The 13,122-nt window shown below is 48.1% G+C and overlaps 1 protein-coding gene across 1 annotated transcript in view; it reads right to left on the bottom strand.

The window, feature by feature from the left end:
• RNF41 (ring finger protein 41) overlaps nucleotides 1-11,990 on the bottom strand; it is a 105,651-nt gene extending 93,661 nt beyond the window's left edge. The window contains exon 1 of the mRNA XM_077297550.1: nucleotides 11,836-11,990. The gene's annotated coding sequence lies outside the window, so the exon portion shown is untranslated. The remainder of the gene's footprint in view (nucleotides 1-11,835) is intronic.
• Between the last annotated feature and the right edge of the window lie 1,132 nt (nucleotides 11,991-13,122).

The following is a 13,122-nucleotide window of genomic DNA, read 5'->3' as shown; positions in this document are numbered from 1 at the left end:
GATCGCGCAAAGTTTTGCTTTGGCCTGTGCGTCCCCTTTCCAATTCTTCAACCAGAGTGCTCGCCGGGCTGTATTTACTAGGCCGGCTGACCTGGCTGTTAGGCGTAGTGAATCTACCGACGCATCTGCTAGAAATGCTACTGCGTCTTTCATTAGAGGGATTTTCGACAGAATTGTATTCCTCGAAGCTCCACCTCTAATTTGTTCCTCCAGCTGCTCTGTCCATACTAGCAGTGACCTTGCAGTACAGGTGCTAGCAATGGCTGGCCTGAATGCCCCCGTATTTGCCTCCCATGACCTCTTAAGTAAGGCTTCTGCCTTTCGGTCTAACGGATCCGTTAGAGTCCCTGAGTCCTCCACAGGCAAGACCGACTGTTTGGAAGTTGAAGCCACTGCCGCATCAACTTTTGGAATTTTTTGCCAGGAACTAAGTTCTTCGTCACTGAAGGGGTAGCGTCTTTTAGCAGAGGATGGCAAGAATCCTCTTGTATGTTGTTTTTCCCACTCTTTCTTAACCAGCTCCTTAATTGTGGGTATGGTGGGGAAGGACCTTCGTTTTCTTTGTCCTAATCCCGCGAACATGATGTCCTGCGCTGACTTCTTTCCCTTCTCATCTGGGCACCCCATCGTGCTCCTGACGGCTTTAATTAAACTGTCTACGTTACTATTTGGTAGACAAAGCCCTCCTTCATATTCTGATGAACTTTGCTGGGACTCCTCTTCATCAGAGGATTTTTGCACTACCTCTGACTCCGAGCTTACTGGAGATCGGGACCTGCTGGGCTGGCGGGTACTGGTGCTACTTGTATGGGCCAGACCTTGCATCTCTTCACGAATTATGGCTCTAACGTCAGACGGGGTCATTACGTTTTCTTGCCGTAAGGTCAGTACGATGCACTCTGCACATAACCTCTTAGTATATGAGTCCGGGAGGGGTTGCAAGCATAAGGCACATTCTTTATGTTTGGTTTTATGTGTCCTTTTCTTAGTCTAGAGGAAGGGGATATAGGAGGAACATATATCAGCATATGGGAAGAGACTCTTTTAAAACTCACCCAGTGAAGCTGACAGGTACCGGTTCTGGAGGCGGATTCTTGGCTGAAAGACCTTTCTGTCTGGTGGCAGATCGCTTTTCCTGGGATCGATCTCCACTTTTGGTGCTGCTCCTGGCGCTTGTCTCCTTACTGGGAGACTGCTCTGTTGCAGACAAGTGCGCTACATCGGCCGGTGAAGCCATACTTACACACACCGGCCGACGCTAGTGCTGCACTTTTAAATCTGGCGCCGAATCTCCTGCCTCCCCGGACCCAACCCGGAAGTGCTCCAGCGACTTCCGGGTTAGACGCGCCGCTCCTCCTTACCATGCGGCGGCTGCTGGATAAGAAGCCGGCCGCTGAGCGCGCGCGTCCTCATGGATCCGGGCGGCCCAGCGGTACCGAACCCGGACCATGGCGACGATCAGACGAGGGGGGAGGCTGCAAACAGTGGCTCCCCCGCCGCTGCTTCTGGCACCGCAGCCCCTGCCGTTCCACCAGAGACTGACGCAGGCGGGTGCATGGCCCAGGAATCCTTTTTTGGACTGCAGGTACTTCGGGTTCCCCATAGAAACAGGAAACCTAAACTGAGGAGGAGAGGGGACCGCCTCCTTTTATTCTGTAGGTTTCCTGTTCCTATGGGCGGATCCCTCTCTCTCATGTGGGGTGCTGTCGTGGCGAAGGGTAAAAAGACCTTTTATTGTACTCACCTGCATGGCAGTCCGGTCCAAGTGGCGTTGTTGGTCTGGCGCCTCCAGTCTTGCTTCGTGTGGACGACGCGTCTTACGTCATGCAGTGTCCCTGGCATGCTCCTGCGCAGGCGTACTTCTTCGCCCTATTGATGGCAGAGCAATGTACTGCAGTGCGCAGGGAAAGGTCAGAGGCCCGACGCCTGCGCACTGCAGTACTTTACTTTGCCCTAGTCAGGGCAAAGAAGCACGCCGGCGCAAGAGCACGATGCCAGGAGACTGTGTGGATAAGGTAGGAACAAGTCATCCACACGAAGCAAGGAGGACGGCATCGCAAGAAGAAGGGAGGTGTCAGGCTGAAACCACCCTGCAGGTGAGTATACTAAAAAGGTCTTTCTCATCGTTCAGGTCGGGTAGGGGGCAGATGTACAACATTATAGAATGCTGTATATCAGGCCCGAAAGGTGGCAGTCTTACCTCACATTGGTCAATCCTGGCAACAGGTTTGCATAAATGAAATTTAAAGGGAATCTGTCAATACATTTTTCTCATATAAGGCTACTTTCACACTAGCGTCGGTACGGGGCCGTCGCGCTGTGTCGGCCCGACGTACCGATGCATACTGTAAAGAAAATGCCCGCCTGACGTTGGCAGCGGAAGCAGTCTTAAAACGCTTCCGCTGCTTCATTGTAAGGTCCGGGGAAGAGGGGGCGGAGTTTCAGCCATGCAAATGCGCGGTCGAAAATGGCGGTCCCGACGCACAAAAAAAAGTTACATGTAACTTTTTTTGTGGCAGCGGTGCGCCAAAACACGACGCAACCGTCGCACAACGGTTGCGACGTGTGGCACTGCGTCGCAATGCGTCGGTAATGTTTGTCTATTGGGAAAAAACGCATCCTGCAGACAACTTTGCAGGATGCGTTTTTTCTCCTAAACGATGCATTGCAACGTCCGCCAAAAAACGCTAGTGTGAAAGTAGCCTAAGATGCGGCCACCGCCATTAGGGGCTTATGTACAGCATTCTGTAATGCTGTAGATAAGCCTCGATGTATCCTGAAAGATAAGAAAAACAAGTTCGATTACACTCACCCAGGGGCGGTCCGGGTCCGATGTCCGTCGCAGATCCGGCGACTCCCATCTTCATACGATGTTGTCATCCTCCTTGCTTCTGCTGTGGCTCCAGCGCAGGCATACCTTATCTGCCCTGTTGAGGGCAGCGTAAAATACTGCAATGCGCAGGGCTGGGAAAGGTTAGAGAGGCCCAGCACCTGCACACTGCAGCACTTTACTCTGCCCTCAACAGGGCAAATAAGTACACCTGCGCAGGAGCCGCGACAGAAGCAAGGAAGAGGCGTCATCGTATGAAGATGGGAGGTGCTGGACCTGCGACGCCCATCAGACCGGACCGCCCCTGGGCGAGTATAATTTGTTTTTCTCATCTTTCAGGATACATGGGGGGGGGGCTTATCTATAGCATTACAGAATGCTGTAGATAAGCCCCTAATGGCGGTGGCCGCAGCTTATGGGTAAGTTCACACATGACGTTTTTGCTGAGTATTTTTGCTCCTTTTTTTATGCTGATTTTCAGCTGCTTTTTACAGTACCAGCAAAGCCTATGAGATTTCAGAAATCTCATGCACACACATTGATTTTTTGTTTGATCAGTATTTTGTGCTTTGCTTTGTTTTTTGACAGAGCATGTCACTTTCAGCATTTTTACCCATTGACTTGAATGGGTTTGAAAAAAAACGCAGCAAAAAAATGCAGGTATCATTATTTGCTGCGTTCTTGCTGCTGAAAATCCAAGGACATTAGCCTGGACAAAGAAAAAGAAAAAAAAAAAAAAAAACGCACCAAAACCTGCGTTTTCGACGCAGCTTCTTTCCTGCCAAGATAATCAGGTTTTGCTGCAGAAAAAAAAGCAGCAAAAATGCCCTGTGTGAACGTAGCCTATATGCGAAAAATGAGGTGACAGATTCCCTTGAAAGAAGAAGTTGTCCACTACTTTGACAACCCCTTCTCATACCCCACACTTGTCCCCTATAAGAAAAAAAAACAAACAAAAAAAAAAAAAAAAACACACAACAACTATACTCACCTCCTGTGCTGGCACCGTATCGGCACTAGCGTTACTACCAGGGCACTTGTTATGACACGTGAGCCCGGCACCCAGTCAGCGCTAGCGTCAATATCCCAATGTCAATGTCCCTCTCCCCTCTGTACCAGTCTGTCACTGTAAACTATATCTGTAACTCTGCATGTAACCCCTTTCTCATGTACAGCACCATGGAACTAATGGTGCTATATAACATAATAATAATAATAATAATAAATATTAATAACATTCGGACAAATAGATCATCAAGAGGAAGCCGGGGCTACGGCTGCTCTCACTTCCTCTTGATGTGCAATTTGTCCAAAGGCGGAGACATTGACGCCAGCGCTGATTGGGCGCCAGGCTCACATAACTGCACAATTACTGGTCTGATGCTGCAAGTACAGTTACAGCTTTTGAACAGCAGTTACACGATCTATAGAAAAGAGCTTGTAAGCGCTGCACTCTTATCCTAGGAGACTATTCACCACTGCAGTCTAATCCAAACAAGCAATAAACAAAAGTCCCCTCGATTTGGGAATGGATAGATTTTTCAACACGTAAACTGGAAAGTTGCTTGTTTTTAGAAGCAGTTTACAATTTTACTCATTTATGATGCCAAGTAAAGACCTTGATATTTTACCCATCCACTCCATGCATCGATGAGAGGATAGCAGAGCTTGGCTTCCTGTAGCCGGTCACAGTTTGTCTTAAGGACAGTATTCCGGAAACCCATTCTGGGGATCAAGAGGGATTTCAATAGGTAAGCACAAACCAATCAGCAAGTTATGGAAGTGCGCAATAACTCAATGCTGTGGGAGAAAGGTGCCAAATGTAGCACATCAATGAAGACTAGAGGAGATGAGGAAAGTCGCTGTGCATCCTATGGCCATAACCAACATTCAAAAGCAACAAAAGGAATAAAGGGCTTTGAGCCAGCACATCCCAACAGACAGGCGGCCAAATCACAACGCTGGACTAGTAGTAATCCGCAGTGAACAATGGACTATTTTCTTATGGCGATGCCCCAGAGTAGCCGAGCTCATGAAGACAGGTCATTATTGGAATATATGATCTGCCGATAGATACAGCTACATATTCCGATAAAACCACCAAGTCTCATCTGTACATAGGTTACTCACATGAGGGTGCAAGCCCGCTGGCTGCAGTATAGTGCACAGGTCATGCGACTACAGACGTGATAACCATAGAAATTGAAGCATACCAACTCACAAACTTATATTAAAAAATATATAATTTTATTAACAATAGAATCTATAAAACAGTAGTCCAAAAGTATTATCAACAAGATATAACATCCAGAGCTATTTGAATATAAGGTATCGGTGCACCCAGTACACAGAGTTACACCATGGAAATAGAACTAGGGCATAAATAGCAGAGTAACGTCACTATAAACAACCACAATATCATACTAAAGTGCCAGTGCAAAACCAATATAAGGATGATGACATTACGCTACTATTGCAAAGGTTAAGAGGGAACTATCTCCATAGTCCAGTGACCCCTCGGTCTAGCAGATGTAAAGGGGACAAAAAGTCCCATCAGATGTGCTTACTCATATTTCCATCCATTAGTGTAAACGCGCACCCCTACGCGCGTTTCGCACACAGCTTATATTTTTTTTAACCCCTTAACCCCTTCACCCCCAAGGGTGGTTTGCACGTTATGGACCGGGCCAATTTTTACAATTCTGACCACTGTCCATTTATGAGGTTATAACTCTGGAACGCTTCAACGGATCCCGGTGATTCTGACACTGTTTTCTCGTGACATATTGTACTTCATGATAGTGGTAACATTTCTTTGATATTACCTGCGTTTATTTGTGAAAAAAAGGGAAATTTGGCGAAAATTTTGAAAATTTCGCAATTTTCCAACTTTGAATTTTTATGCAATTAAATCACAGAGATATGTCACACAAAATACTTAATAAGTAACATTTCCCACATGTCTACTTTACATCAGCACAATTTTGGAACCAAAATTTTTTTTGTTAAGGAGTTATAAGGGTTAAAATTTGACCAGCAATTTCTCATTTTCACAACACCATTTTTTTTTTTTTTAGGGACCACATCTCATTTGAAGTCATTTTGAGGGGTCTAAATGATAGAAAATACCCAAGTGTGATACCATTCTAAAAACTGCACCCATCAAGGGGCTCAAAACCACATTCAAGAAGTTTATTAACCCTTTAGGTGTTTCACAGGAATTTTTGGAATGTTTAAATAAAAATGAGCATTTAACTTTTTTTTCACACAATTTACTTCAGCTCCAATTTGTTTTATTTTACCAAGGGTAACAGGAGAAAATGGACCCCAAAAGATGTTGTACAATTTTTCCTGAGTACGCCGATACCCCATATGTGGGGGTAAACCACTGTTTGGGCGCATGACAGAGCTCGGAAGCGAAGGAGCGCCATTTTACTTTTCAATGCAAAATTGACTGGAATTGAGATGGGACGCCATGTTGCGTTTGGAGAGCCCTTGATATGCCTAAACATTGAAACCCCCCACAAGTGACACCATTTTGGAAAGTAGCCCCCTAAGGAGCTTATCTAGAGGTGTGGTGAGCACTTTGACCCACCAAGTGCTTCACAGAAGTTTATAATGCAGAACCGTAAAAATAAAAAATCATATTTTTTCACAAAAATGATCTTTTCGCCCCCAATTTTTTATTTTCCCAAGGGTAAGAGAAGAAATTGGACCCCAAAAGTTGTTGTACAATTTGTCCTGAGTACGCTGATACCCCATATGTGGGGGTAAAGCACTGTTTGGGCGCATAGGAGAGCTCCGAAGGGAAGGAGCGCCGTTTGACTTTTCAATGCAAAATTGACAGGAATTGAGGTGGGATGCCATGTTGCGTTTGGAGAGCCACTAATGTGCCTAAACATTGAAACCCCCCCCACAAGTGACACCATTTTGGAAAGTAGACCCCCTAAGGAGCTTATCTAGAGGTGTAGTGAGCACTTTGACCCACTAACTGCTTCACAGAAGTTTATAATGCAGAGCCATAAAAATAAAACAAACATTTTTTTTCCCACAAAAATAATTTTTTAGCCCCCAGTTTTGTATTTTCCCGAGGGTAACAGGAGAAATTGGACCCCAAAAGTTGTTGTCCAATTTGTCCTGAGTACGGTGATACCCCATATGTGGGTGGGAACCACTGTTTGGGCGCATGGGAGGGCTCGGAAGGGATGGAGCGCCATTTTGAATGCAGACTTGGATGGAATGGTCTGCAGGCGTCACATTGCGTTTGCAGAGCCCTAATGTACCTAAACAGTAAAAAAAAAAAAAAACACAAGTGACACCATTTTGGAAAGTAGACCCCCTAAGCAACTCATCTAGATGTGTTGTGAGAGTTTTGAACCCTCAAGTGTTTCACTACAGTTTATAACGCATAGCCGTGAAAATAATTTAAAAAAAAAATTTCCCCCCAAAATTATTTTTTAGCCCCCAGTTTTGTATTTTTCCAAGGGTAACAGGAGAAATTGGACCCCAAAAGTTGTTCTCCAATGTGTTCCGAGTACGCTGATACCCCATATGTTGGGGTAAACCCCTGTTTGGGTGCACGGGAGAGCTCGGAAGGGAAGGAGCACTGTTTTACTTTTTCAACGCAGAATTTGCTGAAATTGAGATCGGACGCCATGTCGCATTTGGAGAGCCCCTGATGTGCCTAAACAGTGGAAACCCCCCAATTATAACTGGAACCCTAATCCAAACACACCCCTAACCCTAATCCCAACGGTAACCCTAACCACACCTCTAACCCAGACACACCCCTAACCCTAATCCCAACCCTATTCCCAACCGTAGATGTAATCCAAACCCTAACCCTAACTTTAGCCCCAACCCTAACTTTAGCCCCAACCCTAACTGTAGCCTTACCCCTAAGCCTACCCCTAAGCCTAGCCCCAACCCTAACCCTAACCCTAACTGTAGCCTTACCCCTAAGCCTACCCCTAAGCCTAGCCCCAACCCTAACCCTAACTGTAGCCTTACCCCTAAGCCTACCCCTAAGCCTAGCCCCAACCCTAACCCTAACTCTAGCCTTACCCCTAAGCCTACCCCTAAGCCTAGCCCCAACCCTAGCCCCAACCCTAGCCCCAACCCCAGCCCCAACCCCAAAATGGAAATAAATACATTTTTTAAAAATTTTTATTTTTCCCTAACTAAGGGGGTGATGAAGGGGAGTTTGATTTACTTTTATAGCGGGTTTTTTAGCGGATTTTTATGATTGGCAGCCGTCACACACCGAAAGAAGCTTTTTATTGCAAAAAATATTTTTTGCATTACCACATTTTGAGAGCTATAATTTTTCCATATTTGAGTCCACAGAGTCACGTGAGGTCTTGTTTTTTGCGGAACGAGTTGACGTTTTTATTGGTAACATGCTCGGGCACGGGAGATTTTTTGATCGCTTTTTATTCCGATTTTTGTGAGGCAGAAAGACCAAAAACCAGCTATTCATGAATTTCTTTTGGGGGAGGCGTTTATACCGTTCCGCGTTTGGTAAAATTGATAAAGCAGTTTTATTCTTCAGGTCAGTACGATTACAGCGATATCTCATTTCTATCATTTTTTTTATGTTTTGGCGCTTTTATACGATAAAAACTATTTTATAGAAAAAATAATTATTTTGGCATCGCTTTATTCTGAGGACTATAACTTTTTTATTTTTTCGCTGATGATGCTGTATGGCGGCTCGTTTTTTGCGGGACAAGATGTTGTTTGCAGCGGTACCATGGTTATTTATATCCGTCTTTTTGATCGCGTGTTATTCTACTTTTTGTTTGGCGGTATGAGAATAAAGCGTTGTTTTTTGCCTATTTTTTTACGGTGTTCACACTGAAGGGGTTAACTAGTGATATACTTTTATAGGTGGGGTCGTTACGGACGCGGCGGTACTAAATATGTGTACTTTTATTGTTTGATTTTTTTATTTAGATAAAGGAATGTATTTATGGGAATATATATTTTTTTTTTTCTTTATTTAGGAATTTTTCTCTTTTTTTTTTTTTTTTTTTTACACATGTGGGAATTTTTTTTTTTTACTTTTTTACTTTGTCCCAGGGGGGGACATTACAGATCGTTGATCTGACAGTGTGCACAGCACTCTGTCAGATCACCGATCTCACAGCCGTGCAGGCTGCAGCTTTCATCTGCAGCCTGCACGGCACCCGGAAGTAATCCCTGCAGGACCCGGATGCAGCCCCGCGGACATTTTGGATCCGGGGCCTGCAGGGATAGGAGGTAGGAGACCCTCGCAGCAACGCGATCACATCGCGTTGCTCCGGGGGTCTCAGGGAAGCCCGCAGGGAGCCCCCTCCCTGCGCGATGCTTCCCTGTACCGCCGGCACACCGCGATCATGTTTGATCGCGGTGTGCCGGGGGTTAATGTGCCGGGGGCGGTCCGTGACCGCTCCTGGCACATAGTGCCGGATGTCAGCTGCGATAGGCAGCTGACACCCGGCCGCGATCGGCCGCGCTCCCCCCGTGAGCGCGGCCGATCGTGCTGGACGTACTATTCCGTCCTTGGGAATTAGGGCCCACCCCACATGGACGGAATAGTACGTCCAATGGCAGAAAGGGGTTAATGACCGCCAATACGTCTTTTAACTGACCTGAGATATAAGAGAATAGCATTCCCATACAGGTGACAATCCAGCAGCTGCCGGCTGTACACTATAGCTGACAACTTGCTGTATCAGCCATGATCAGTGTTTGCACCATCCAAATCTGTTTAACCCCTTTGATGCTGCTGTCAATAGTGACTACATCATTATAAATGATTAAAAGAGTGTGAGGGCTTCCTCTTATATCCAAATTGGTGCCCTCAGATCATTATTTTGTGGTCCTGATGTTTGCCATGGCAATTCATGACCAAATAGTGGCCTTAGAGTCTAACTGCTGTAGCAATCTGTTCAGAAGTTAGATACATTTAGGTGGTAAAAATACACATTTTCATTTCATTTCTGTCATGTCACTTTGCATTAATTCCTGTAAAGCACCTGAAGGGTTAACAAACTAACTGACAGCAGTTTTCAATATGTCAGGGGGTACTGTTTTTAAAATGGTATCACGTTTGGGTTTTTTCCAATATATAGGACCCCTAAAGTCACTTTAAACATGGATAAGTCATTAAAAAAAGAAATTTTGTACATTTCCTTGAAAATATTAAAAATTGATGCTACATTTTTAAACCTCCTAAAATGCTAACAAAATAAAATAACATTTTACAAATGGTGCTGATGTAAAGCCGACATGTGGGAACTGTTATTTTTTATTAATGGTTTGCTGTGGTATGACCATCTAGATTAAAGAGATAATCATTCAAATTTAGAAAAGTGCAAATTTTTTAACATTTTTCTAAAATTTTTGATAAACTTTTTATAAATAAACAAAACATATTGACCTAAATTTACCATTATCATAAAGTATAATGTGTCATGAAAAAACAATCTCAAAATCACTGGGATTTGTTGAAGCGTTCCAGAGATATTACCACATAAAGTGACACTGGTCAGATTTAAAAATTGTGGCTCCGTCACTAAGGGGTTAATATAAGAGTTTGTGAGTTGGTATGCTTCAATTTCTATGGTTATTGTGTACTAGGAAGCGTCACAGGGTATTATCCCAAGTCCTGGGTGGTTTCACCAGGATTATCTAGTGATTATGGTATCTGTATCTGAGTCTGTGTACTTGAATACAGACGTGATGTAGGCGACATGATATGGGTGCCCACGTAGCAGAAACCGGGGCACACACACGCATGTGCAGCAAACAGCAGACACTGCCCCCCCCCCCCCACGCGCATCCACACGCAGCGGGCACTGGGCCCCCCACACGCAGCGGGCACTGGGCCCCCCACACGCAGCGGGCACTGGGCCCCCCACACGCAGCGGGCACTGGGCCCCCCACACGCAGCGGGCACTGGGCCCCCCACACGCAGCGGGCACTGGGCCCCCCACACGCAGCGGGCACTGGGCCCCCCACACGCAGCGGGCACTGGGCCCCCCACACGCATGCACACGCTGCGGGCACTGGGCCCCCCACACGCATGCACACGCTGCGGGCACTGGGCCCCCCACACGCATGCACACGCTGCGGGCACTGGGCCCCCCACACGCATGCACACGCTGCGGGCACTGGGCCCCCCACACGCATGCACACGCTGCGGGCACTGGGCCCCCCACACGCATGCACACGCTGCGGGCACTGGGCCCCCCACACGCATGCACACGCTGCGGGCACTGGGCCCCCCACACGCATGCACACGCTGCGGGCACTGGGCCCCCCACACGCATGCACACGCTGCGGGCACTGGGCCCCCCACACGCTGCAGGCACTGGGCCCCCCACACGCTGCAGGCACTGGGCCCCCCACACGCTGCAGGCACTGGGCCCCCCACACGCTGCAGGCACTGGGCCCCCCACACGCTGCAGGCACTGGGCCCCCCACACGCTGCAGGCACTGGGCCCCCCACACGCATGCACACGCAGCGGGCACTGGGCCCCCCACACGCATGCACACGCAGCGGGCACTGGGCCCCCCACACGCATGCACACGCAGCGGGCACTGGGCCCCCCACACGCATGCACACGCAGCGGGCACTGGGCCCCCCACACGCATGCACACGCAGCGGGCACTGGGCCCCCCACACGCATGCACACGCAGCGGACACTGGGCCCCCCACACGCATGCACACGCAGCGGACACTAGTCCCTAGAAGCTGGGTCACAGCCGGTGACCGCACAGTACCACATACCTGCCAGCAGTAACTTCTGCCGCCATAATGTACGGTGCACACAGGGGAAAGTGTCACAGGGAAGTTCCCCCGGCCTCCCCCTGCAGGCAGCGCACAGCCCGGCCTCCCTCTGCTGACAGCCCGGCCTCACCGCTCCGCACATAACATGCCCGGAGTTCCCACCTGCCCGGACACGGACTTCCTCCCGGGGCCTCAGCCCGGGTATCCTGAACACTTCAAACGAACTCACCGTGACTAGCCCCAACCCCAACGGAGCGGACGCCGCCTCCCCCGGGGCAGGGAGTCTCCGGTGCCGGACACTCCGTCTCTCCGTTTGCCCCTGACAGAAGCTGACGCCAGTGCCACCACCGCTCTCGCAGCTCTGCTGCTACGCAACCCACAGCCAAGTCACGCCCGTCCGTCCTATGACTAATGGCTGACATTACCCAATCACAGTGCAGAATTCTGTAGAGTGGGCGAGGACCAACTAATCTTCAACAAATCAGAAGAAAGTATGGAAAAGGGGCGGGGAATTAGACCTGGAGGTGTCCTGAGCGAAGGGAGAACCTTTAACTCATTCCTGAGCTCGTGAGGTAGCAGAACTCCCGGCCAATCACAGTGTAGTTGCTAGTCAATTGTTTCATACGTCACCGGCGCGCACCCGCTCAGAGTTCTAATTACGGCAGACTGTAAATCTTGGCCGCCATCTTGTTTCTCTCCATTCATCAGTTTCAGGGAGCTCCAGAATGGAATGGTCGCCTCACAGTGTGGCCAGTGCAGCACCACAGAGCTCAGAATGCCTGGGCTAGGGGAAGGGAAGCAGAGCTATCAGTGTGGGAAGGGGAGAGACAGTCATGGCAGAAGTATTGGAACAGTTCATACATAGGGAGTGTGTTTTATTGTCCTGTGTGAGATCTGGTCCAGGGCTGGGAGTAAATCACCATGTCCAGTTCTGTACTTATTAAATTATAACCTTTATTAAAGTTTTGACTTGACATTAGTAATATATAGAGAAGAGAGACCACCATCCCAAATAGGACCCCGAAGGCGCCTGAACCTATAAGAATGCTGGACTGGTCCTGCCTTGCAGCAGAGGTTGGCGCCCTAGGATCCGCGCACTGGCGCCCCCGCTCACCGACGGCTGACCCTTCTATCCCTATATCACCCTGTATGGGATGGGGTAGAAAATGTAGTCAGCCTTAAAGGAAGCAACTATGGCCGAGGGTTGGCCTTATTCACACTGAAAGATGTGTATCTGTATATGGGGAATTGCAATAGATGGAGAATATTGCACATAATAATTAGAGTGCTCCGTCATAGGCAGTACAATTAATGCCAATGGTGGGGGAGGGGACAGATTCATCCTTTCTATGCCCTGCCTGCCAGCGGAGGTTGGCACCCTAAGTTAATAGCGAGAATGATGCCCTCGCTCCTGACAGCTGGACCTACTATCCCTAGAGGTATCAGCAAAAACCACGTGGGTCTGAAGGGATAGATGCACTAGCAGGTGAAGGTAAGAAGTGTGAATACTGGGGGA

The sequence above is a fragment of the Ranitomeya variabilis genome, chromosome 3, assembly GCF_051348905.1.
Source record: "Ranitomeya variabilis isolate aRanVar5 chromosome 3, aRanVar5.hap1, whole genome shotgun sequence".
Classification (NCBI taxonomy): Eukaryota; Metazoa; Chordata; class Amphibia; order Anura; family Dendrobatidae; genus Ranitomeya; species Ranitomeya variabilis.
Note: the sequence above shows the minus strand (reverse complement) of the source record. Positions and strands in the feature narration are given on the sequence as shown.